Consider the following 22726-nt stretch of genomic DNA (forward strand, 5'->3'; position numbering starts at 1 on the left):
ATAACCAGTGTGTCTCCCAAGTGTCAGGAGAATTAACCTATGATGCCAGAGGTTTATGTCCAAAAAGGAGACAAAGGAGTCCTTTAACTTTATTTGAATGAAGGCCATGGGCATTTCCCATGGGGGTCTCTCAAATTGTTGGGGGATACAACCCCCTTTTTATCCTAAGTTCCTGTCTGCATCTCCCTCCCATTGGAGGGAGAGGTACCTGGAAGGCATGGACTTCCCAAATCACCTGCTCTCTGGTCCCCTTGAGTATGCACCCCCCTTTATATAAAAGAAAGAAGAACCTATTCATAATTCCATTAATTCTTTGTTCTTTTTCTCTAGGATCAGGAATTTAATGTGGCCTTGACTGAGCAATAGTCCATGTTGGTAGTAACATTTTCTAGAGCTAAGAGTTTCTTCTGTTGCTTCCCTATCTATGAGTTCTTAGCCCCATCTACAAGCAGATTCACATGGTCTGTTTTTAAAGACAGTCAACTTATTCCTTGCATTTTCATTGTCTTCTATTATTCATATTGCTATTAACTCATATTATGGGACTGAAATATTTATTGCCAAAATAAAAGCTCTTCAGACTTTCCTTTTTAATAGGGCTTAATTTTCTATGTAAGATGCTTTTCCCCCACCTCTGCTAGTGTTTTGTAAGATTAGATATAATATTTTTGCTGCTCATTCTTACAGGGTGATTAATTTTCCAATTCTCTTTTCCCTGGTGGCTGAGTTTGCAGGTATTGCTTGTATTCAGTGGGATTTCTTAGTAAAGTAATTCCTGCTCTGAGGATTTTAAGTGAACAGGATCAACCCAAGCAGCAGAAGCTTAGGGTTGTTGGAGAAAACATGGATCTAAGAAAGGAATTAATTGCATTATCATTGTAGCAGTTGTGGCTCTAACCAGAGAAGGTCCTGGGTCAGGGTCTCCTTTAGCATATAGAATTTGCATTGTTTGGCAAGTTCTGATCTGGAAAGAAACAAGTGTATTTAGGGGCTTAAAAAGTATGCCTGTAGTGTTTGGGGTGAATTTATAGCAGCTGTGAGACAGAGCACTGAACTGTAAGAGGCCAAATAAAAAGGAGCAGGCACAAAATGTAAAATATGCATTTTTGTTTTAAGGAGCCCACAGTCCCTTTGGGTTTGGGTCCAAACTCCTGCTGGACCCTACACAGAGTTTGTTTGTCATATCTTGGTACTGGCTTTTATTTCTCCCGGAGTTTGGAAGAGTTCAGGTGTGGAGACATGATACGGGTTGTCTCTGACATTTAGTAACTCAGTAAACCTCTCCTGCGAAGGTCAAAGAATGAGTAGATAAAGAAAAAAAGGTCAGACAGTTTGTGGTAGCTCAGCAGGAGAATATTTTGCTAAAGACCACTGCCAGTTGTTCAGTAGGAAAGGAGGCACACAGCTCCCCGTGGTTTGCTGAGGAATGCAGCACCTTGTTGCCTGGTGGGCACTCTGGTGGAAAAGCCTGTATGCCAGGTGAAGAAAGGCAAGACTAGAGGAAAAAGAATGAAAAGGAAAGATTACCTGCCCCAGTCTGAAACTAGAAGTTGCTGGGCTCCCTCTTGACCCCTGATGTGACACTTGGACCCACCAAGCCATAGTACCACCAGGCAGAAATAAAAATGTCAGCTCCACAACTTGATCACGGGGGACCCTTCCCGACAAGGACACGGGGAGGCTGCTGTGTGTCAAGGGGAACACCCTGTGCCCTTGCTCTGTCCTGCCAGCAGTCGGCAGAGCAGCAAAGGGGCAAACAGGGGGTCACGGAAGCCTCGGGGAAGCTGGCTCGGAGGTGCAGCTCCAGGAACCGGCCACAGGCTCATGCTGGAAGGGGATGCAGCATGGGGGGATGGCATGGAGCAGGCATGGGGGAGGCTTTACTGCAAGATGCCTTCCAAAGGGTCAGGGGTGGGGAGGGATGCAGGTGTCTGGGGAGCAGCTCTTCTAGCACTTGTTCTGGCACGTGCCTTACAGGCACAGCTGGGGACATGCACTGGCAGTGACCGTGAATAAGTGACTCTGCTTTGCCCTTCACCCAGGGCAGTGGAGAGAGGCAGACACTTCCCTCAGCAGAATGAGTGGAGTTTCTTGCTAATTCCTTCCTTCTCCTACCCAGACTCTTCTTATGTGTCTCTCTGTAAAAGGTAGGAAAGCTCTCGTCATTTTCAACACTGCCTATGTTATGAATATATTAAAAAAATAGTAAGTGCATTGTTGAATCAGTTTTGCCTCCAGAAGTGATTCAGGAAGGTCACAGTTACAAAGCTCTTGGATCTCATTAATGGAAAACATTACTTTGTTTATAAACATTTGAGTGCTTTGGTGTTGTCGTTTGATGACTATGATCCTGTATTAAGCTTTGTAATGAGAAGGCTCTGACACCTTATTTAAATCCCAGACATGTTTTATTTTGTTCTCTGGGTTTCTTAGTGCAGGTATGAAATGGCTTATCTAAATTATTTGATATTTACAACTGTCCAGAGTATACATGTAAGCACAGAACTAATTTTATTAAATGTGGAGATCCAGGTAAATATAATTTTAGTGAAAATAAATTGTCCATTTAAAACTATTTTTTCTCTCTCCTGCAGTCCTGCACAAAAGTTATTAAAATGAAGTCATGCAGCAAGTAAGGCTATTTCTCCTAAAATAGGAAAGAAGATAATTTGGATGACTAATGCCTTCTGATTAGGGGCTCTTTCACACAGGAAACTCTCACAAGTCATTGCTGCACCTGTGTAAAAAACATGTTCTCTCTTCTGTTTCTGTTTAATTCTGAAAAGGATAAAATAGATTCCTTTTCTAAGGATTTTGATAACACCTCTGAATTATAATCACCTCCCCAAGTCTATTTTTAAAGAAAAAGTTATAGTGGCTTTTTATTTTTCCAAGAACAAGCCTCATCTCTCTGACAGTATCAGTGTGCAAGACTAATTCTGGGGCCATATCCTTTTTTTGCACCCAAGCAGTGGCACTGAGGGAAAACAACTTGGAGACAATGGGAGTCTCATGATGCTTGGGCTGTCTTAGCACCCCCTACAATTTACAGTAGACTCAGGGGTGTTGGAGTTGACATAAGCAGGGACATAGGTAGAGCTGTTGCAGTGCTCTGAAATTGCTGGAGTTTCTTGCAAAGACTCATGAGGTTAAAACTTGAGTGTTTCTGGTAATTGGTCACTGAGCAGTGGCAGATACTTAGCACTTCCAAGATGCACCAGAGAGGAAACAAATAATTAGTTAAGGGATAGAGATTTTTTCCATGTATTATTGTAATTTTTTCCTTCATGAGGCAGGAAAAAATAAAATGTATCTGGCAAAAATGCTTAATGTGTATAATGTTGTTATACATGATCAAATCTGTAGCCAAATTAATAAACATTTAACAGAGATTTATTAGATTGAATAACAAAAAAAATAGAGAATTTCAAAATCCCACCACAGCCAAGACAGCGTCAGCCCCGGGTGCAGCCGCTGGGTGACCTTGGGTTCCTGCTGACAGAGTGACAGCGTTACCCCTAAGGTTCACCCCGAGTGCTCTTCCCAGCCAGCTTATGTACAGTTTATTCTGCCTGAGGCAGAGATGACCACATATTTCTTTGTGTCCCCTTGCATGTCAAGTTGAATCCATACATGTGCAGGAACAGACAAGGACAGTGTGCAAGACCCAGACGAGTGTCTGAGTACCCAGGCAGAAGATGTATTCACATGGAGTAGGTGATGGGATCCTTGAGTACCGTAGATTTAATCAGTCCAGGAGCATGGTCTTGTGAGCTTCTGGAGACATTCCATTAATCATCTCCAGGAAGGTCCAGGTGATATCTTCCAAATGCTGGTGCCAGAGGAAACCCCCTCGATAGCTCCAGTCTGTCCTATTCAGATCTGGTATTGTCTCCGTTGTCCGGAAATCGGTTACCATGTGCATAATTCCGTGTTCTGGTCAGAGTGACTGCAAACGTAGCTCATGGCCCAGGGCTTCCCCATTCATACGGTAATGCCGTCCATCGGGGAACTGGTTACAATGTGAATAGAATGCTGTTCCTGGCCAGAGTGGTTACAAACATAGGTTTGATTTTCTCCTAATATTTTATACATACATATATCTATTTCTACAGCATGAATTATCTCTATCATATGTAACAATGTGTTTTCAGCAATGTTTATGCTTCTCTGAGGATTACAGTCTCTTAAGGATTTCAAGAAAATTATTGAAAAATGGGAGATGATTGTAACAGCTGTGGTTTTATAAAGGAGATTTTCCTGACAGTAGGTTGACAAATGGTTCCTTAATATTTCCCAGGTAGTTATGGGATAGTATTCAATGACAATATTACAGTCTCTCAGTTACATCTCTGTACAGTGGCTTCATGACATAAACAAATCTTAGAAGTGGTGATAAGATCTTTATTATGATTATGTTATAAGTTTGTTCTACATGCCTTTATTAATAAAATATTTTGTACTCCCACTATGTCATTGTTTGCAAAATGTTTGGTTATTCTCTCACTTTGGTTGCCAGGGTAGATGAGTGATCTAAAATTGTGGCCTCTTTCTCTCCCTCCACATAGTAGTGTTGTTTCAAAACCCTTAAGATACAGCTGTTTCAGTTCTCCATTTCCATAACAATGGAACACAAAGTTCCCCAGTTACAGCTCCAGGGATGGGTTCTTCTCAGGATTCATGACAGATCTGTATTTTTACAGATACTGATTGTAGCTGAAAAAGCAACAGAAAAAATATTTTAAAAACAACTGAATGGGACCAGTGGGAAAACAGCTGTGCCATAATTAATTTCCTGATGGCCATATGTCACAGTATGGGAGCCGCTTAATGCCAGAAGGGGAAAATATCCAAAAGATGCTTTGCTTCTGGGTATTTGTTCTTCCAGCAAAGGGTGAGGGAATTGCATGGCAGCTGGAACGCGTCATTAGGTCAACATTCTGCCACTTAATGTTGGAGGAAATGCTGCAGGGTTCAAAGTGTTAATAAAATGGCAGTTTGTTTCTTTTGTGTTTCTCCACATTAGGCCAAATATCTCTTTAGTAACCCATATTTTAGATGTCAGGCTTTGTCTGTTAAAAGATGTTTACAGGACAGTATAGTCACAGAAGGGAAGGACATGGTGAAATTAATGTTTATGTGTGCCAACTGTTTACCTACAGAAGTTCAGAGGAAGCTTCTGTCATTCTCCTGTACAGACAGTACCACAGAAAGGACAAGCTGTTCTTTTTGTCTGCATTGATGTAACTAACAGGCAGCAGAAGGTAATTCTTCAGTTGTACAGAAAAAACGTAACCAGTTAGAAAGAAAGATCACACCGATGTTTTTTTCTCTTCTTTACAGTCAGCTGGGGATCCTGTTTTGATCCTGCAGTCACCTGTAACAAACACATTGAAGATAAGAATATTATGGTCATAATATATGAAGACCTGAAAAGGGGTGCAGCAGATGCTCTTTACTGACAGCCAAAACACATCTGAGCCCATTCCTTGAAATGAATGGGCTCTGCTGAAATTAAGAGGAAATGGCACAGGTTTCTGAAAAAGCAAAATCCAGTTGATTTTAGTGACAAGTTGAGTCTGGCTATACAGAAGCAAAGCAAAGCTCCAGAAAACAGAAATGCAACACAGAAAACAGTGAATGAAATGAGCAGATGATGGCAATGAGCATCCCAAGTGAGTAACTCCCTTTTTTAGAGGAAGCATATTGCACATCTTGCTTTCACTGTACTGCTTTCAGAACCTGAGTGCCAGTGTAAAGCAGATAGCTGCATTCTTTGGATTCTCACCAACAGCTGAGCAGATCCAGGCCATTGCAGGAAGGCACACTTTCCAGCCAGGGAGTGTTAAAGCTCAGGAGACTCATGCTGCTGTTGGCTTGATTCTTTTCCATAAAGGTAAATCTGTGTGTATTTTCCCAGAGTGGTGAATGGTAGCTCTTTGTCTTGGGCAGACAGGAATTTGGATCAATAGATGGTTAATATTTGTGAGTAATTTTCAATGTTGGGTGTTGTTTAAGAAACATCAATTGTGCTTCAGGAATCTCAATTGATTACACCCCAAGGGCCAGTACCATACCTCCATTGTGGTATGCACTAAGCACCAACTAAAACAAAGAAGAGTTTTATCTTGGCTTCTGTGACTACTGGGGATAGTCAGTAGACTGGGTGTCTCCACAGATCTTTCTTCTTGGGTTTTCTAAATGACCCCTGGGATTGCCTATGGACCACAGTTAACTCACAGAATCCAGATGCTCCACAGATTGATCTGTGGTTTTTAGCCATGGATCAGTCTAGAACCTCGGACAACCCCTAATTGTGAGCTCTCCAAAGTCTAGATTAAAGGTAGACTGCAGCTTAGAGCAGTGTCTGCTTGCAACAAACAAAGCTATTGCAGTTAAAAGCCACACAGTTCAAAAGGCTTTGGTCAAGGATGGTGTTGAAGCAGGAGCCTTCCTGTTAAAATTGGTTGTCTGAATTACTGATAGATCAGTAACAGCCAGCCTGTGCACTTTAAGTTCAGTGAAGTATTCCAAAACAGGTCAAGAGGAAATCCTATCTCAAGATCCTAAATAGGCTGCTCTTAAACATATTCTGAAAAATAGACCTTTTGACCAGCAATGTTATTTAGAATGAGGCTGTTTAGCTATCTGAGGGAATATTTTATAGGTGATGTTCTAAAATTCCTTCTGTCTCATCTGTCTCATTCTTCCCAGGGCATATTCACATACTCAGTATTTGCCAGCTAGTGATGGGCATTAAAGGATGAATATAAAATTTGTGAGTGTGAGTGTCAGCTGATTTGTTTTGCAGCTTTCTGTGTGTTACAGGTTTGATTCTGTTAAAAATTATGTATTGGGGTACCAAGGAAGAAAGCTGGACCTAATGTCACTGGAGAAAGGGAGAATTTGTACCTTCCTCAAGCACTTCAGCACATTGAGGATGGAAAAGAACTGTGAGGTGCTTTGAGATGGTGGCATTATTCACCAGGTCAAATCCAGTAGCTCACAAAGATTGCAGCTATTGACAGCAGCTAAACCAACAAGCAGTAAAATCAAGTTCCTCGTTGTGAAACTCACCATATATTCTTTCCATCATAAATACAGAAAGCAATTTTATATATGTATTTTCCATTTCTATATGTTATGCTCTCTATATATTTTAGCTTTTATGTTTTTTTATTATGGTACTCGGCAGTAAAACTTTGAATGGTATTTTTGACACGCACCATTTAAGGAATATGTTGGATCACTCAGCTTCTAAATAAGAAGGTATTTTCCATTCTTTGACCACAGTTTTGGTATCACCTTTTTTTCTGTATTTGTAATCTGCATCACACCATTTTCCAGCAGTCGTAGATATTTATGGTGTCTACATTTATGGTAACTGGTAAATGCTGTTCTATTAGTACTTCTGTCACCTCAGTTTTCCTTATGAGTTATTCAGTAATGATCATAAAGCAGGAAACTATATCTAAATAGTATTGAAAAAGAAATTGAAGGTCTTCTCTTGGAAAAAAAATAAATGTATCTTTCCTATGCAGAAGATAGTTCCCTTGTGTGTGTTCAGAGTGTCAATAACTCAGCCAAGAAGAAGAATAATTCTGGTATTGAATTATAATAAAAGTAAAATGGGATTAAAGCAGACAGAGCTGAGCTCAATTTTCTTATTTGTAAAATGTGAGCATTTTGTATTGCAGCTTTATGCAGTACATAAATTGGAAAGATAATTAATGTTGAATTACAGTAGAAGTGCTGTAAAAGCACAGGGCACATATGACATCTACAGCAACATCAAATAATTATTTTGAGACTAGGCTGTTATAAAGTGTGCCTAATGGATTTATAATGAAAAGGGATGAAATGCAACAATCACAATCCTTTTATGACATCAGATGCCTGGACTTATATTCTAATGTGTTGGTTTTTAGTTGTTTGTTGTTGTTGTTGTTGTTGAAGTCCAAACATTGATATGAATTTCGGCTAAAGGACTTTTGGTGGGGATTAGAACCTTCTGTTTTACTTGTAACACCCAGCAGAGCTTGGCACTTTGACACTGTGTCACAAAGAGAGTGGTTAGTGATTGCTACAGATGTTAATATTGTCAGGATTGATGCAGAGGAGAGAAACAAAGAACAGCAACGTTCTGAATGAGAGCACACTGTACCAGTGCTGTGTCTGAACTGAGCACTCTGTAAAATGTCATTTATGTCCAGGTATTTATGGTCTTAGATCCAATTGTCCTGTATTACTATTGCACTTTGCAATGCATGTCAAATGGATATATGAAGTATTAGCCAATAAAATATTTAGTTTGTATCTGAACTAAATGTTTTTCACAAGATTTTTTGGCTTCTGCAAGAAATTGATGGGCTTGATGAGGACAGAAAATTAGTCTGACTTTGCTCAAAATGTGAGGCAGTTGGAACAGTCAGGAAATGAGAGGGGGCTGGGAAGCTGGTATCTTGGGAGGCTTGTGTACTTGTGAATAATTTAAGTTTATTGACATATGCTTGTGGGGTCTCTAGTGAGTTCCCTGCTGTTTTATATTTTACAAGCCAGCAAAGCCATTTTCATTGCTAGAATATTCATTAGCATTGCCCCAGCAGGAAAATAACTCATAGTTGCATTATTGTGTATTTCTGATATATCCATAGGCAATGTATTTATATTCAGAGGAAAAAAGGAAATACTAATCTTAGGCATTAGACATACATCCCAATAAATGTTAAAAAAAAACCCCAAAACAGCAAGCAACCAAAAATAGAACACTTATAATCTTCTTTGTCATTTATTTCTCACAGACAGCTCTTGGAACAACTTCTGCAGATGTGGTGAGACCTTGTGGAGGCTGGGTTTACGTGCACCTCCATCCCTGCAGCACCAGGTGGGCGCTGTCATGCCAGGTGTGAACCCAGGGCCCTCACCACGCTGAGAGGAGGCTGCAGTGGGAAACCCCCTCTCCCCTTGCCTTGGGAGCAGTGGGAAAACTCCATGGCTGCCACAGCCCACTGCCTTGGGGCTCTCCTGCTGCAGGAGCTTTCTCTCTTGGGCTCTCTTCTGCTACATGGCTGGCTTTTAAAGGTGAGAGAAGTTGTTCTCCATGTTGGAAAGATGCAGCTTAGCTCTTGGAGCTGGGGCAAACACAGCTGGGAGTCTGTTCCCCTCCTGGCAACTGAGGGTGCCAGCCTGCCTGGGGTGAGCAATGGTCACTTGGTGGTGAAAAGCTCAGTAGGTTCCTCATTCTGTCTGAATCCCAAACTCCTAAGGGTTTTTCTGGCAGTAAAGCCTGACTGTGTTCTTGCCAGAGAGAGGAAAAACATAGCGTGGGGGCATATGGGGGAACAGGACCACATAAAAACAAGAGGCTACAGAGGGAGGTTGGCTTTGAAGGCTGTATGTGTTTGATGAGTGTGTTCCCCATATGGCTGGAGATTGTAATTTGGAGCAGAAAGCCTTGGGAAAGCCACCTGCACAATGGTGCCAGTGGGAGGTGTCTGTGCCCTCCGGAGTCTCAGCAGAGCAACAAATGTGTCAGAGTGCTGGGGTTTGCTCAGGTCCTTGTTGTACACAAAGCACAGTATTCATGGTCAGCAGTAAACAGGGCTGTAAACAATCTTCTGTTCTTATCAAGTCCAAATGTCTCTGTGGCACTTAACTGCTTTTGCAGGCCACTTTATGCCTCTCCAGCCCCCGTGCCTTGACTTGTCATTTTAACTCAGCAATCTGAAGCACAAGAGACAGACAGTGTATTTTATACATGGGTGATTCATAGTTTCTGGACAGTCAGGCCTCCAGGTCTCTCTTGCCTCTGTTGCCTTTTTCACTGTCCATGTTTTATGGTTTATGATTTGAGGGCCATACAAGTGCTTTGTCCACAAATGAACTGTTTGCTGGAAGCCCAAGAGCACAGAAAGATAAGAAAAGTGCATGAATATAGAAAGAAGACTATGTAATGAGTAGAATAAGTATCATTATTAAATGCTGTAAATATAAAGCTGTTTGCTGGCATGACAGACCCTCCAGAATAATGATAACAGAATTAGCCTGAGTTTGCTTCAGAAGAAAACTGTTCAAAGTCCAGCATTAAATCATCGAGGATTGAAGGAAAAGACAATCTATAGCTGAGGTACAGCTTTCAGAAGGTGTGGAGGTTTCCAGGGCTGAATCCTGCTTGCTCCCTGTGTACCCTACTTGTGGCAGCATATCACTCCTCTGGCAGGTCCCTCTTCACCCTACAGCTGCCCTGCTGTCCCCAAGGCAGTGCCAGGCACAGCGTCTCGGGCACAGGAGCTACTGGGATGCTATGGCAGTTTTATGGTGAGCTCAAAGAGACAAAAGGAGCTTGAAAAGAAGCACACTGAATGTTTGCTGTGTGGTTTGCACATGGACATGAGCAAACTAGCCAGGCAGGAGTCAGCTCCATTCTGGGAGTCATGATTACTGCAGTTCTGAGGGCCCACATCAGCAAGGGCCAGCCCCTCTGAGTGACACTGATGCTCAGCAGTGTGACCCAGAGGAAAGCAGAGTCCCACAGTATGGATGCAATAGATGTCAGGAAACCAAGAATTTGCCCACTCTAAGCCAATTTGTGAAAGGTCAGTGCCAGCTGAGGGGTGAACAGGTGAGTAAATGCATGGCATCATGGAGCTGCTCATGGGTGTACATAGGAGAGTGGCTGCAATATTGATGCACTGGAAGAGTGAAGCAGTGAATGAGTTTGTTTGGGGATGGTCTGGAAAATGGCACTTGTTATTTGCGTGTTAAATATTGATACCTGCACTCACTAATCTTTTTAATGCCAAACTGAGTGCAATTTTATTGTGTTCTGGGGTGGTTAAATATAAATCACCTTCTATTAGAAATAGTTGTTTAGAGTTAAATGCAATGTTATATTGCTGGGGTTCATGGACTTCTGCTAACTTATATGAACACAACAGTTAGTTGGCATTTAATTATATGTGTAGCTAATCCAAAGTAATGCAACATTTTATATGGATAATTGGTAAGTTGTCATGTAGGTGGTTTCTCTAAATGGGTTCATAGCATTTAGAAGGATAAAAGAAATTGCACATAAATAATAGGTTATTAGAAATAAACGGGTAGGCAATTACTCATAGTATCAGAAGTGTACAATTCAGCTTACAATGGAATTCTCAGAATGCTACAGCTACAGTATTTGCATAAAATAACCTCTGAAATTTGTAGTTTGCTTTGTTTCCCATTTAGAATGCCTTGTGTAATTATTATACTAAGTTCCCTTTTGAAGAAATCCATTATAATTAATTATGTTAATTCTGATGCTGTGAGTTATTGTCCATGTAGTCAGTAAAATAGTTTTTTTTTTTTGGCCCCTTAAATATGAGTGAAACATCTTATGGAGATGTGTGCTTGGTATCTTTGGGGCTATTTTTCCTTTATTTTTGCATTAGAGTGGCATATAATTAATCCTCTGTTTAGGAACTGATTTGAAGTGGGGGAGGAAGTTTGGACCTATATTTATCTTTGGAAAACATAGCTGGATGTTTGGGATTGTTACAACAAAAATCCCTTATTTTTTCTTTCTGTGGACCATAAATGTTACCTGAAATTAAATAGAAGAAGAGAACAGTGCAAAATTCTATTCTCAGGTAAATACTCTCCTTAGAATCAGCTGCTGCTGTGGCACTGGCATCAGTCTGTTGGGGATGAGTTTGACCTCTTAAGTGCTCTCCCCTGTATGCTTGAAAATGCTCCAAGTCTCTTTCTATTGAGGGGAACAGGAGGGAGTTAATGTTTTGTGCCATGCAAACACAGTTGGTTGCTGAGGGGCAGCACTGGTTTAGTCAGTATGCACTTGTTTTGTTCCCTCTGTTTGATTACCAGGTTCGGTCAAGAGTAGTACATGAAAAGACCCATGAAAATGCCATTCAGCAAAACATGGCATGATCCTGCCCTGCAAATGTCAGATTACTATTTGTATTGTGACAGCCCATTTCTCTGTGCAGATAAAAAAGCCCTTTGTATTTTTGCAGCATTACAGGAGAGAGATGTTGAATTACAGAGAAAATCCTGAGGGACAGAAAAGTCTCTTAAGTTGTACATAATTTCATCACTTCTACTCTCAAGGCAATAGTCCTGAGAGTGAAACCACAACACCTAGGTACTGGCAGTGGTTACAGGATATGAGGAACATACTGTACTTTTTGTTTTGTTCTTTACACTGCTTTCCTTAAAATACAAACTCAGGTTCCCTCAGGTAGATCCCCTGGGGATTTCAGCATCTCAATGCCCTGAGATCAGAAATCGATTCATCCCCTTTTTTGCTCTTCCCCACCCCACAAAACAAAAAACCAGCAGGGACTGGTCCTCTCTCTTTGTTTAACCAAAGTGATGAGTCCAGTGTCCCCTTGTGTTTATGCAATGACCTTATAGTGAGATCTTACTCCTAACTTTAGTTTCTTCTGCAGATGGAGGAATCAAACATGTGTCTCCTGAGACAGAACAAGACAGAAGTAGTGGACTCCTGTGCTATAAAGAGGCTACTCTCCTGTGGAAACTGTTGCACAATAAGAATTAGTCGGGCAAGACAGAGCAACTGTGGCTGACTGAGCCAACATTTATGCTGCTGGGAGATGGGAGCTGTGGGCCTGCACCTGAGGAGGAGGGAAGGAACTTGCTGGTCCCTTGCACTCTGCAGTAGTACATTCATTAATCACTGAACTCTGCACTGTGCTGTATTCCTTGAGTGGAAGTGGCTGCTGCTGCTTGCCTGGGGTGGACAGCAATCCTGTGGGTGCATGTCAGGCAGGCACGTGAGGTCAGAGGTCCTCAGGGAGACTGGGAAATGTCCTTCTGCTTATTCTGGCATGGGAAATGAAAATATATGGACATATAGGCATGAAAACAATATGATTCTCAGGTCAAGTGGAAGTTTCTGCTCACAGAGTAACATTCATCTGGGCAGACTCTTTTGCCAGTTTGTCTTACTCTTGCTGGGTATGAGAGCAGTGCCCCATCTCCATCATTTCCATGTATCTCAGCAAAAGGAACAGGACTGATGGGAAATAAATGCAAAGAAGGAGGCTGGAGAAACTTAAAAAAAAAAGCAATTTCTGACATATGAATGGTGGTAAAAGGTTTCTGAGGATTGCTAAAAAAAATCTGTACAACCCAGTTGTACTGTTCTGGTAGGATTTCTTTGTCCAGCTGTCCTGTAGCTTTTAACCTCTGTTGTATCCTAATCCATGTCTGAATATATCCATTCTGGTATGTGCAAGAAAGCACAGCATGGCTTTTATGACTGCCTTGTGCCACCTGCTCTCTGCACCTGTGCCAGTGTGGACACACCCAAAGCAGCACAGAGAATATAGGAAAATCACAGAATCATAGAATTGTGGAATGTTTGGGTTGGAAGGGACCTTGAAGATCATCTAGTTCCAAACCCCTTGCCATGGTCAGGGGACACTTCCATCAAGACCAGGCTGTTCATAGCCCCATCCAACCTGACCTTGAATGGTGCCAGGAATGGTGCATCTACAACTTCACTGGGCAGCCTGTTCCAGTGCCTCATCACCCTCACAGTAAATAATTTTTCCCCTAAAATCTAATCTAAACCTACTCTCTTTCAATTTGAGCCCATTCCCTCTTGTCCTGTCAGTTCATGCTCTTGTAAATAGTCATGGCCCATCTTTCCTATAAGTTCTCTTCAGGGACTGGAAAGCTGCAGTTAGGTTACTCTGAGGCCTTCTCTACTCCAGGATAAACAATCCCAATTCTCTCAGCCTCTCCTCATAGGGAAAGTGCTCTATCCTCTGATCTGAACTTGGTGGTTCTCCTCTGGACTCATCTAACAGGTCAATGTCCTTCCTGTGTTGTGGACAAGAAGTGGTTTGTTTGCTTTTGATGGCACTTTGCCACTGGTGCCCAGATGGAGAATAGGTGGGTTAATCTCTAGTTTGCAGTGTCACCTCTAGCCTGTGCTGTCTCTGCATCTCTTCAGGACAGAAGAGATGAAAGTACTCCCAACATTTGCCAGCTTTACATAGAAATCTGGGAACATCTGTCATTTCTAAGTTTCTGAAGTGTCATTTTTTCCCCACTGTTTTTTTTTTTTTTCCCAGAGAATCTATTCAACAGCACGAACCCTGCTCACCTGTGTTCCTCTTGGGAAGGCTTGCTGAACAGGTGAGCCCAACTGGCCTGAGGTGATTAACAAATCTTCAACACCTGTTACCTGCAGGTGTTGAAGATTTGTTAATCACCTCAGGCCAGTTACTTCAGAAGGGATAACTGAAGGGATTAGTAGGCTGGAGATGTGGAAGAGGAGGCAGCAGGCAAGATGAAAGAAGTGAGACTGATTAGTGAGTTAAAAATGTAAAAAATGTAGTAAAAAAAGTTTGGGTTATCTGTATTTTTTCATCAGTCTTTTCTCACTATGGAAGACTTCCTCTTGCTGTAAGTTGCATGTTGTTCCAAGGCTGTATGTGTATTCAAGGCTAATAATGTACTAATATAGTTACTATTATTTTTACACAAACGTGTGTTAAAAACAATTTTTGTAGTCTTGTAAACTTCTCATTATCAGTTGTATTAGTCTCCAAACAAAGCTGAAACTGCTCTAGTTACTGTTTATTGATCAGCTAAATACCATTTATCTCTAGCACAGAGTTTACTGATTTTTGTTGTTGTTGTGTGTAGCTACTAATAAAATTTGATAGCGTTTTGCTTGTAGGGAGATTTTAGGTTGATGTTGAAAGACATGCTAAGAGTTAGTCAATTATGTTACATGACTTTCCACTATAAATTCTAATTCTGCTTGAACAGAAGGATGTACTCTGAAGCTAGTTTTCCCCATGGTGTTCATTTTGAATCAAAAGTAACTGATTTTTGACTTTTCCTGATAAATGCTTCTATTGATTTTTTTTTCTACTGCTTAAGCTCTTGCTTTAAGGAAACCACTTGTTTAAATCAATCCCTATTCTAAAAAACATGTCAGAACAGGCTTAGTTGCAGTTCCTCTGTAGGCCTGATGAGTGTTCTCCCTGCAGCATAAGAATGTTTCTATTATGAGGTTGTTTGGGTTAGGTCCATTTGTTGTGGTCCCCCTCACCATTCACCAGCCTCCTTGACCTCAAATGGTGGTAAAATATTCCCTCCAGACAAATGTCTGTTCTAAGGTGGGTGAGCCCCAAAGTCCTTCCGGGGATTGTTGCACAGACTGCCCCTTGGAAGCTTGAGACTGCCTTTCTCCTTCTCATCTTTGCTCTGGGCTCTTTTGTCCTTTTGGGCTGTGGCTGTTCAGATAGGTTCAGGATGGAAGTGATCACTGCATGTTACCTGAAATATAATCCCCCAGATCTCTAATTAGGAGAAGTCCAAATGCTTTATATACCCTTATATCTGGGACTGGTTTGTCCTGTTTTCAATAATGTGACCAGCTGAGAAATGCAGATGCAGAGTTTAAACCATGCTCACTTAAAAAAAAAAAGCACGTTTGTAGTTAGGATACAGATTCAGGCACTGGTTGATTGAGAGCTGCTCTGCCAGTGCTGAGAACTTCTCTTACCTGGTAAACAAGGAGACATTTAATAAAATAATACGTATTTTAGTGCAGGCATCCTTCATGTGAAGCATTTCAGGATGTTAATGAGGATGAATGGAGGATAAATAATCCAGTTCCATGGGCTGTGGCAAATCCACAGTGGCAGAGTGCTTGGCACAGCAGCCGTGGGTTTCTTCTCAGACCTTTAGGTGAAACTAAGATGTTACTAAAAAGGAGGAAAGAGTTCATTCTCTACTCCTTCCTCAAATGAATTTTTCTAAAATCTAAATTTTCCTCCTGTCTGCTGTGTAAAAATTCCTCACATTCTGTGAGGCTTTTCATACTTACATGCATATCCGCAGTAAAAGCAAAAATGTATGCCCTACGTTCAGTCATCCCTGCATTAGCTACTCATCAAATAAGTTTGACATATACTGATCTTTTTACTGAACACCTTGCATAGCCTTTAAAAAGTACTTAAAATTTTCTTTCTGTTCCTTGTAATCTAATAATGTATGGGACTTAATGTTTATGGTGACAGAAACTTTATTTCCATGGTTTATCTTCAGAAGATATTTTTTGTTGTCTTTTGGAACTATGGGAATTGTCCCTACATGGATACACCTGGCATCAGGTTACTCCAGATTTTGGTGAATTTACAAGACTCATGGGACAATATTCATAGAGATAAAAGTTTCAGCCTTACCCCTAACAGTTTATTGAGCTAAAGAGCAGATATATGGTGCTGAAAAATTCTGATATAGTTATATTTCTTTCTATAGTTGATATAATTCTAATTATTCTTCCTTGAGTCAAGTATGGGTAGTTCTTCCCTTCAGATTGCTTATGCAATTTCTTTTTAAGTTTTGTGAAACTATTTGCTGTTCCTGTGGCTTAAAGGCTCAGCTGTTTCTTGGGGTTCAAATGTAGTTTTGACATAGCTTTCACGTGTACTGCCAAATGTCAAGGACTACTAAAAACTTGTTTTGTCACAGGCATGGAGTGAGGTACATTTTTTTTGAACAAGATAAAGATCCTAAGAACAGTTGATTTTCTGAAAAAATTTAAAAGGCTTACTGACCTTTTGAAATTGTGTAACTGAGCTCCAGGGTTTATTGATCTGCACAAAAAACCCTTCCAAAATGCCACAAATTGCTTTGTGAAGTACTCCTGCCTTCTGGTGTGAGGTGAAGTATTGAGTACTAGAAAGTGTTTTGATTATGCATTTAAAAATGGGAAACCTATGAATATACATTTAAATGGATTCTGTGGGTTATGATGAACTCTCAGTGCTAATGCCAGGCTGCAAATTTAATTTTGATTGCAGGGTCAGTCCTTGCCTTCCTCTGCTCTGTTTATCTCTAGTGTGGACTGTAATTTGAAGACAATGAAGGGCTTCCAGAGTTGTTTCCCTGCATGTACAATGCTGAGCAAGATGCAGTAGGTGGTGTATCTTCTATATCAGTACATTATGTGACTAAGCTGTCAGAGATGTCTGATTCAACAAAAATGAATAACACCTTTATTTATGGTACAGTGAAATGGTGTAGGAGGTTAAATTTGGACTATTTTTCTTCTTAGATGATAGTCAAGGTTTAGGGATTCATATTAAAGTCCAATATTTCTAGGTAGTTCACAATGACAGTTTTTAAGGTTTTTTAAAGTTGCCCTGAGATGAAGAGCCACAGAACCCACAGTGGGCCCTTGTAAAGTTGTAGGCCCTGTGACTTTGTTAAGCTGTGTTCCTGATTCAAATAATTGGCAGCGCTTTTTCCTGTATGTTTTCTTGAACATATCTTGAGGATATGTTTACTTTCTGGCAGCCTTCTGTGGACAAGCACCCTTATTGGATGCTGCCAGAGGTCTTAAAACCAGGGACTGCCCTTCTCAGTTGTGCTTACATCTGTGCCATGTGACTTCTCCAAACAAGAGTGGATCACGACTTATGGGTCCACAGCAGAGAAATAGGCAGTGTGTTTCATGCTAACACAAAATATTCTTGGGTAGCACTGAAGAGTTGCACAGCCAGGCAGCCTCTGGGCATTTCCCTGCTGTGCTGTGTTTGCAGCACTCCTCAGAGGCTTTGTGTGGTGTGCAAGCACAGCACATGTATTGCACAAGTAGCTGAAAGTTATGCCCAGTCAGTTCTTGAAGGAGTTTTCTTTGTGCTAGCATGGTTTTATTGTGGCTTTGAAGTTGCTGGTTATGGAATGCGATTGCTATCTTAAATGTTTATGGAAACCTTCAAATAGGTCTGAGCTTCAATAATAGCACTGTAAGGTGCCTTCAACAGAAAAAGCAGTACAGACCTTCTCTCCTTTTCACTTATCTATTTATTTTTATGGCTACGTGATTTTATTTAGAAACCTCTAGTAACACTAGTATTGGAAACACTTTCAGCTGAGATCACACCAGGATTTTGGTGATAATTTCCAGCACTGGAACTTCAGGAGGCTGCTGGGATGTAGCTCAGCAGGTAGAGGGCTGGTTCCATCGCCCAACACCACATAACCTCAGGCAACATCAGGCTTGCACAAAGATCCTAATCAATAGATTTTGTAAATAAAAATCGTATGTCTGTGTTGCAGCCATCTTAGAATAGACTGTTTCAGCTGGAAGGTACCTACAGTGATTATCTAGTCCAGCTGCCCGAGCAGTTCAGTGTTGGCCAAGCTAAAGCATGTTATAAAGGGCATTTTCTGAATGGCTTGTAAACACTGACAGGCTTGGGGCACTGACCATCTCTCTGGGAAGCCTGTTCCAGAGTTTGACTACCCAAATCAGCCCTCTGAGCTCTGCCCTTCAGCCAGTTCTCCACTCAGCACCTGCTCATCCCACAGCTGGACAGCTCTTCCAGAAAGATGCTGTGAGGGGCAGTATCAAAAGCCTCCCTAGAATCCAGAGAAAATTGCACCCACCATTTTCCGTTCATCCACTGGGCAGGTGACCTTATCACAGGAGGGTGTCAAATGGGTTAAACAGACTTTCCCTTGTGAACCCATGTTAGCTGTGCCTGATGAGTGCATTATTCTTCAAATGCCTTTCAGTAGTACCCAGCAGACTCTGGTACTCGCTAATGGTGGCAGGTGCTGAGGTTTGACAAACCAGTCTGTAGTTCACTGAGTCTTCCCTCACATTGTTCCTTGTAGGAGGATGTGGAATAACACTGGCCTGCTTCAGTCAGCAGGGGCCTCCCCAGATCCCCAAGACCTTTGGTACCTGATCAAGAGAGGTCCTGCCATAGCTTCACTGGCTCCTCAGTACTCTGGGGTGAATTCCATCAGGCCCCAAGGACCTGAGAACATGCAGCTGATACTGCTGGTCCCTTACAGTTTCAGTGTCCACAAATTGAAAGTCACAGTTCCCACACTCATGGTCCTCTGGCTCAGGGAGCAGGCAGTCCAAGGCTTATCATAACTTTCCAAATGAGTGTATCTGTAATTGCAGTGGAGTATTCTAACCATATTCTTGCTAGAAAGCAAAATCTTCATACCTACATGCATGTATCTATGTATTTTTTAAAAAGTAGCTTGGGACCTCCCCTCTCTGTGGAATCTTTTACACATGAAAATCAGGATCATACAAAGACTTGTGTGGTTTTATAGAATACTCCCCCACCATCTGCTTGATAGAATTGAATTGCAGAATTTTATCTTGTAATTTGGAGAGTGAAAAATCATTAGATACAACTAGACCAGTCTCTTATCTTATGAAGAGTTTAAAAATTCATTATTTTCCACATAGATAGGATCACTCCTGTGAGTAATAAGCTAGAAAGATGGGCTAGAGGCTATACTTCATCTGCACTAATCTCAGTGGCTAATACAAAAGATGATGGATAGCAAGGAAAATATCTACTTTGAGTTGTTTTTAAAATTGAACTGGATGAACAACCCTTCATCTGTTTCCAGTCATTACACTTTTCTAAGAAAGAAATTTTAGAATTGCATCATGGCTACAGCCTTGGATGCTGTGCTGAGCACCATTTAATAAAAACTGGGTAAATGAGCAAATGTGGTATCATTACTGCAAGAAGAAGAGCTAAGGGCTGCTGCAGACTTGAAATGTGGGATCTGTTTTCAATTAGAGATTTGTTTTCCTGATTGCTTGAATTAGTAGTAAAATATGGATGACTTAGGAAATACTGTTGAAAAACAGTTTTCAGTCTTGTACATGTCAAAGTCTGTCCAAAATACTAGGATCCAAGTGTAATTTTAATCAACTGTATTTCCTTGGTAGTTTTAAGTCATACTTGTTTTGACCTTAGTTTAGTTGTCATGTGATTCTTGAAGTCACCTTTTTTTTTAAAAATTTTTAAATTTTCTTTTCTTTTTTTTTTTGCTTTGGTATTTTTGCAATGCCTGCTAGGTGTTCTGCCTAATTTTCCATGGGGAAGATTTATGAATAAGTTAAGGAAAGAGAGGTCTTAGGGAAAATAGTATATGCTCAGAACCAATGCTAGAAAAGTTAGTTTTGAAAGAGAAAATTAGGTGGTTTTTTTGGTGGTTGTTTGTTTTTGTTTTTTTAATTACTGATGTGCCACCGCTTGTTCCATAATTGGAAGTCAGTGGATGCTCAACTGACCAATCTGAGTTCATCCTTTTAGATTAGCATGGATGCTATTTGTTTGGTTTCCACATGTTTTTTTTTTTCCTTGGACAGTCAAGCAATTCAATAAATAGCAAAGAAATGCCTTTCTTTGTTGAGATATGAGTGGCCCTGCCCTTTGAGCATTTTTTGGTACACATGTGGGTAATCTTTCTCCACAGATTCATTTGCTCAGGAGAGCTATCAGGATAACCTTTTCGTCCACAGATCTGGCTGCTCAGAACTATCAGCATAACCTTTTCTTCCTTGCAGAGGGTGACTTTGATGTCTTTTTAACTCAGGAAGACCTGCTTTTCCCAGCACCAATACTGTTTTCCAGGGGGGGTGGTTCAAGTGCAGCCTTCCAATGCAGCAAGCAGAGCTCAGAGTGAGGGAATGAGCCACAAGAATGGGATTCAGATGACGTGTATCAAAATTCTGATTCTCCCATGTGGCCTTAAGCAAATTGTTTCTTCTTTTGCACTTGAATTTTCACTGAGCTGCAGGCAGTTGGTTTCTTCTTCAGAGGCACTTAGCACCACAGGTCCAGCTTTACTCCTGCTTTCATCCTCTATGGAAAACCTCTACATGGGCCTTGGGAAGCTCATGTAACTCATTGGGTGAGCTAACCTGCAGCTCCTGAGCTGTTTCTGTCAAGCCAGGGCAGCTCTAGCTGCTTAAACACCTGTATGCCTGCAGAGTTCAGGTTTGATCCAAACCCCTCTGGGTCTCTTTTCACTAATTCCAGTGAGCTTTGGAGCAGGAATTTAATGCTTCATGGGATGTTTTTAGCATGGGAAGCATACACTCGTTCCTGGTATTTCAGTACAGTTTTAAGCTCCTGACTAATTCCTGTTTACAGGTTTTGCATTCTAGTGATTTATGAATTGGTAAAATGAAAGCAGAATTATTTAGGTTTCCTGGGGAATGCAGTTCTAGGCACACCTGGTCTAATTAGAGGTTTAATTTCTCTCCTGAGCGAACGTCTAAATCCTTTTAACTTTCCAGAGAGACAGAGAATAAAAATGGTTGTGAAGTATTGAGCAGAGCCAATTACAGAAAGAAAAGGGTATTGTTGGATGGCCATAAAACTACAAAGCACAGCAACAGACACAGAATAAGATGGCTCACAAATTTTCTGTCAATCTCCATAGCAGGCTTGTTAGTGCAAGAGAAGCAATTTTGAGGCGTGCATCTTTGCAGATGTGGCTGTAGATCAAGACCTTATGCATGTGAATGGTTTTCTTTTTGTTCTGCAGGGCTGTCCCAGTTTCATCTCTCTGTGTGTTCCTTCTGAAACTTCTGACTGTGGTTACTCTATTAGTGGTCCCACAGAGTTTAGGAACCTCCCTTGCAGCTCAAGGCTCATTGCATGGAAAGATGGTAGGAACAAGACCAAGTCCAAGTTGGAATTTATATGCTTGACATTTGATTTAGGATAAATTCAGGTCCCTGATTCATAAATTATGACCCAAAGACTTTTGTTTAGATAGTGTTTAGACCCTAGAGGTTTCTAATTTATGCAAGGGCATCTTTGGTTGACTGAAGTTCCCCAAGTGTCTTTGCTCTGCACATGCTAGGAATTATCATTTTCTTGGCAAGTGAAGCACCTCAGGTATTAAATGATGTCTGAACTCTGCAGGCACAGGAATGAAAGTCCTCGTCTGCCTCTGGCTTGTGGGCTGCTTGATTCTGCAAGTGCTCATGGAATTGGTCTATGGTAGGAGATAGCCTACAAAACAGAGTTTTGTGTGACTGATTTCTTTTTAATTACACTTAGAGAAGGGGTAACTTTGCTGCCTTATGTGGTATGTAAGCTTTTAAGTTCTGTCTGGAGCGTCTGTGTTTGTGGTTTAGTGGTTAAGATGTGTAGCTGGGAGGAGACAGGCTTCAGTTCTGGTCTTTATTTTCTGGCTGTGTTTCAGTGAGTGTTGAATCCAAAATATTGGACTTGGTTTGCCTGAAAAATCAGCTTGAAAGAAAGAACCCACTCAGCTGTAAGAATAAAAATGGGAGTAAATAATGATTAAAATGCAGGTGAAAAACAGCAATTGAAAAGCAGTTCTACTAAGTTCTGTGTTCAGGAGCAGAAAACTGTAAGAAACATTGTAGTCAATATCTAGTGTATATTTGAATTAGGCCCTCAGCCAATGGCACTTAGTAGTTTTCTGAATCTTTCTCTTACTTCATCCAAGTTGAACTAAAAATGCTATCAACAGAACAGTGTTCAATCAGAGAAGCATAAAAATGTGTGAAGGGAGGCTAATTCATTAAGTCTGTACTAAATAAACATCTTTCCCCAGCTCAAGAAAGTGGACAATCATCAGCTCATTATCCATGTTTGGATAAAATTTTTCATGGCAAATATGTACTTAAAATGGAGAGAAAAACACATAAATATCTGCAGCTGTTGCTGTGCTGGCTTCTTCAGAGTACCTGGCTTCTGTGGGCAGTGTGCATTTTCTCAGGTGATAATTACAGATCTCTTCAGTACATCTTTGTTAAAAAGACACATAGACAATGATTTTTTTTTTGGCACAGTTTATTTTCCTCTTGATTTGTATTGATTTATTTCTTAAGAATACTTGTGCTCTCACTGTAAGTGCTCAAATTATGAGA

The sequence above is a fragment of the Molothrus ater genome, chromosome 3 (assembly GCF_012460135.2).
Source record: "Molothrus ater isolate BHLD 08-10-18 breed brown headed cowbird chromosome 3, BPBGC_Mater_1.1, whole genome shotgun sequence".
In the NCBI taxonomy this organism is placed as follows: Eukaryota; Metazoa; Chordata; class Aves; order Passeriformes; family Icteridae; genus Molothrus; species Molothrus ater.